Source organism: Osmerus mordax, chromosome 9, assembly GCF_038355195.1.
Source record: "Osmerus mordax isolate fOsmMor3 chromosome 9, fOsmMor3.pri, whole genome shotgun sequence".
NCBI classification, from domain to species: Eukaryota; Metazoa; Chordata; class Actinopteri; order Osmeriformes; family Osmeridae; genus Osmerus; species Osmerus mordax.
The window spans coordinates 17,528,764-17,533,864 of record NC_090058.1 but is presented as its reverse complement, the minus strand read 5'-3'; positions in this window follow the sequence as shown (position 1 = coordinate 17,533,864).

The following is a 5,101-nucleotide window of genomic DNA, read 5'->3' as shown; positions in this document are numbered from 1 at the left end:
CCTGCTGGTTTGGGATACCTACAGTCCTGTTCCTAGCTGGGTCTGGACCTTGTACCACAGTCTGTCTGGTTGCTTAGGGAAAAGGTTGCTAGTCCAGAGCCGTTGGACCTCCGAGCCTGGATGCTCCTGGTTCTCTTGCTCCTGCTGCACTGACTGCTGTTGAACTAACTGCTGTCAGCTCTGAGTGACAGCCAGTCTCACACTCCTGGACATACCCAGACTGAAGGAGGAAGCCTTGGCTTAGTAGGTCCCAACAAAGCACACCCTAACAGGATTAGACAATCCAGAGTTTATGCTTCCCAGAGACTCCTGCCCAAAACAAGCTTAAGAGAGCCAAGGACTTGATGTTTTTCCTGAATTCAGGACTGCTTCATCTCTCCACTCATTCATTGTTTGCTATGATTGATTTATCCCCCCTCCAGCCCAGGTTTTTCATTCAGAAATACTGTTCATAGAGCAGTACAAAACGTCTCCCCTAAATCTTCGCACCAAAGGTTTTGCAGACAAGTCTTCCAGGAAATACTACAGAAATTGAGGCATTAATTTCTGGTCAAATGCTACAAAGACAGTGTTCAGCTGGCAGTGTGCAACCAATGCAACAAATATAGAACCTTTTAGTGATATTGTATATGTTGCTGTACCATTGTCTTGTAAACACAGATGGTGCGATATTGCTTCCTCAAATGGATGATTTGGGGATTTAGTTTGATTGTCCAAAAACTTTGACTTCAAAGATTTTCACACTGTAATGTGAAAATGCCAGAATACAACAATGTGACTTCTTATTATTAATATTGATCAACCAGTATGTGTACCAATCCTTCTGTATTTGAGGGCAGGTAACTTGACTGTGACTATAGTTAATCGACTGGATTGGTCTCAGTGGCCTTTACTTTATCATGTTGAAGTTATGTAAAAGCTGTGCCATAAAAGTAATATGCTTTAACAACCTATCCCTGAAGTGTTATGGTCAGTTCTGATTTTCTTACTTTACTTGTTATTCCTAAATCAAATCTGAACACACATACATTGATTGGTCTTCTTAGATGTCCAATCAAAATAGCAGAAGTCAAGCAAACAAATGCAAAGAAATCCAGGATCACAAAAGCAATTTATATAATATATGACTAAATGTATACACTATACTGTATACATAATTAAGTGCATTTGTATATCAAAATATTACTACACCTTTCCCAAACAGGATTTAAGATAATGTAAAAAAAAAAACTGCAGTCTCTTGACTTCTCTAGACTATGGAGCTTTGTAAGCACACTGCAGTTCAACTGGAGTTCACAGTATAATTCAATAAACATTACAGGAGGACAAAGGACAAAGCCCTTAATGTCACAGTTTCTTCCTTGTTAGAGAATAACCTTTGTTTTGCTTTGTTGCTAAGCTGTGATAGTCTTACCGAGAGTTTAGCCTGAGTAGTCTATTCAGAGACTGTCTCCCTGTGAGCAGAGTCAATGTCAGCCCGTACAGGGATTGCTGTGGCTGAGCAACATAGGTATCACTTTAACACAAGTGTCCTCAGATTATCATGGAAGCACACTCACATGAAGTGGCATGTTGCCACTATGTTCTATCCACTCCTGCTATTTTGGTTTTAGAGAGCCATGTCCACTGTGGGACTGGTCTAGGGAACACAATAAGGTTTCCAAAGAATGGAACTATTTAAACATTAAACATTCTGGCAAATGTTTTGTATACAGTATGCAATGCCTGCCGTCTTGTAATATGAACTATAGGACACTATAGAATGAGGCCAACAAACTCAATAGAAGCGTAACAGGTCAGTACTGTGGCCCAGACGTCCCAGATGATTTCAGATGTTCGGCTGCCCTCCAGGGCCCTGCTAATCCCATGTCTCTGTGGCCTTGCAAGCTAAATCTCTCCTCGGGTTGCATGTGTTGCTGTTCCAGCATCCATGCCAGTATGTGTGTGTCCAGGGCCCCTGTCTTGTCACTCCGTCCTGCCACACCATGCTGGGCAGTGTGACATGCAATACAATCACCTCTAATCCCCTTCTGGGACAATGAAGAGGAAGAAACTTGAAGGGTACATACATGTATGCAAAGAAAAATGAGAAAAAGCCCAAACACACATTGCAGCCATACACTCATACTGTACATACACAACCACACACCTACCCAAACATACTGCACACACACACTTACATACACACAAAGGAACAGAAAAAAACAACATGGCCAATGGAAAGATGAATACGGCAAGCAAATAATTTCATTTGTGGATAAAGGTGATGGGCGTCTAACACGCCATGTGATCTTGGTTCATGTCACAGTTACTCCAAATGACAGACGCTTTAGTGGATCTCTATGAGAATTATGTTTGTTTACATTGTTGTTGTCTCATCTTACTCAGGGTGGGTTTTCTAAATACAATGTCCTCAAGCGATCATCTTCATCTGCAGCAAACCTAACATAAATATTTGAATGAACATAAAAAAGATTCAACAAATAAGACGTAAACTGAAAGTTTCAAAGACATGTGACTAACAGAAATTAAATCATTGTAAGGATCAAGGGGGTGGACAGTGGAATTTGGTGATGAAAAACTGTTTTAGTGCAATAGTCCAGGTGAGTGATGATGTGAAGCAGAGCGACCAGAATGGAGGTAGGAAGAGTGACAATCTGGGGTCCGGTCAGCAGGAAGGTGTGACAGATATGCAGGTAGGGCCGACGAATAGTGATCTTGGAGAGGGAAACAGGGTGAGTACAGTGTGTTGTGTGTTCCGGATTATCGCAAATACTGCGGTCTGTGTTTTGTTGAGTTCGATTTTTATTTATATTGGGAAACCACAAAGACTGTGGCTCGAGATATCACAAAGACTGTGGGCCTGTGTTCAGAAGGGTTTTATTACTTTTATTACTTGTATTATAGTTTTTATTGATTTTATTTTAAGCACCTTGAGCTGCAATTCTTGTATGAAATGTGCTATATAAATTAAGTCTTATTATTATTATTACAGGTGCAGCAAACACAAACTGATCTCAGAATAGAGCGTTCAGGAGCGAGAGACTGCCAATGTAGCTGAAGCAACAATCTGATGATGAGCCGGGTGGAGAGCCAAGGTAAATATACTGTTGTGGTTGATGAGTTGACCAGGGGTAAGTGGAAGATGTGGCCTGGAACAACTGGAGCATGGCCGGAATGTGTCCCCCTGAATAAGGGGGGGGGGGGGGGGGGGAGCAAACCAGGGGAGTCAGACCAGCCAATCCGGCCCGAAGGCGGGTCCATCGGCTTCAATTGGGGGAGGTGATAGAGGGAGTCTATCTGCCTGGCGAGGGCTTAAAGGGAGCCAGCCCAAGGCCACAGGGGACGGAGAGAACCAGAGAGACAACGCTGGAGGAGTGTTGCCCAAACAACTAACCTTTCCTTCTGCCCCCAGAACCACACTCTTTGAAGGACAACAGACCCCGGATGGGAAGACCCCTGATTTAAAGTTTGTCTCATTACCCTTCCCCTGAAACCCTTTAGTAAAGACCAATTTATGTTAACCCCAAGTGTCGGAATCCTATTTTATTGTGTATTGGGCCTTCAAGTCCCCTGGGTTGCTACACTTTCCTGTAACACACAACGTTGACATACTGTTGATGATGCTGTGACACCCCAGCCCAGCCCATGAAGCACCCTTCACCTCCAAATCGATCCCGATCCAGAGTACAGGCCTTGGTGTAACGCTCATTCCTTAGACAATAATCATGAGTTCGACCATCACCCCTAGTGAGACAAAACCACGACTCGTCAGCGAAGAGCTCTTTTTGCCAGTCCTGTCTAGTCCAGCGAAGGTGGGTTTCTGATGACGTTTTTGCCAGTGATGTCTGGTAAGGACCTGCCTTACAGTGGACCTGACAAGCCCTCAGTCCAGCCTCTCTCAGCCTTTTGCGGAGCACTGATGGAGGGATTGTGTGTGACTCGGGCAGTGTTCTTGTCATCAGGCCTACATGTGCCACAGGTTTGATATTCAGATGTACCAATCCTCTGCAGGTGTTGTTACACATGTACCCCATGATTACCAATAAAGATTGTTTACGTGGTCTACCACTGAGAAGACGATCAGCTATCCTTCCTGTCTCCCTGTAGTGCTGTTTAATTAATGTTAATAAAAACTTTTTTGTTTACTGTAATTTAATGGGTTTAATCTGGTGTCCCAACTGCCAGATTGTTCCGGGGTTTTTTTTTACAGTGTAGTATGTCTTTGTTAAACATCTTTGTTAAGCACTTTGTATTATATTGTAATAAAATGTAAATGAATGTTTAAAATCTAGTTTACGAAGTGACTAGTTTATGACTGTCAATAATAATCCACCCATGGATGAGACCACTGACCCTAACGAAGCCTGTGCAGAATCAGATGACAGCAACAGCAGGAACCTCCCAATTCAACCATTGACTACATTTTCTGCACCTAGAATATGAATCAACTCAAAATGAAATGTTATTAACCCACCATGTAGTAATATGTGAATTGCTCTTTTGTAATGCTTGCTGCTGGAATGCAGCATCCTCTCAGTACATTTTGGCTGAAAACGGGTAAAGCTTGAACACCCCGGTATGTTATTTCTTAACAATTACCCAGTCCTAGACAATTTCAGCAATGACCATGAGTAGTAGTTTCCATAGACTCATTTAGAGACTTTTTATATTTTCAGACATTTCTCAAACAAGTGCCTTGCTCAACCGATCCTGAATACCTTCCCTCGCACTCAGCACAGACAGGGTAGGACGAGGGCCTTCAACGCCTCCTGGTACAAAGAGGACAATTGGCTTGAGTAATCTAAGCTTCAAGACACTGCACATTGTTTTGTGTGCAGGCATTTTTGGCCTGTACTCCTGAGACAACGTTCAAGTCCGTTACTTGTTTTTCGAACTGGAAAATGGCCATGTATAAAGATTGTAGATGCATGCCAAGGCAGAGCAGACTGTGACTCCTGGCCATCTTGCTTAGGACACAATGGCATTGGTAAAATAAAGCAGTGGTCAGGATCTGCTTGAGTTCTGCCATACCACAACCTAAGCATTACCAACTAATTTTGTCACACTAAACCCTTACGCAAAGTCTCTCAGAGAATGT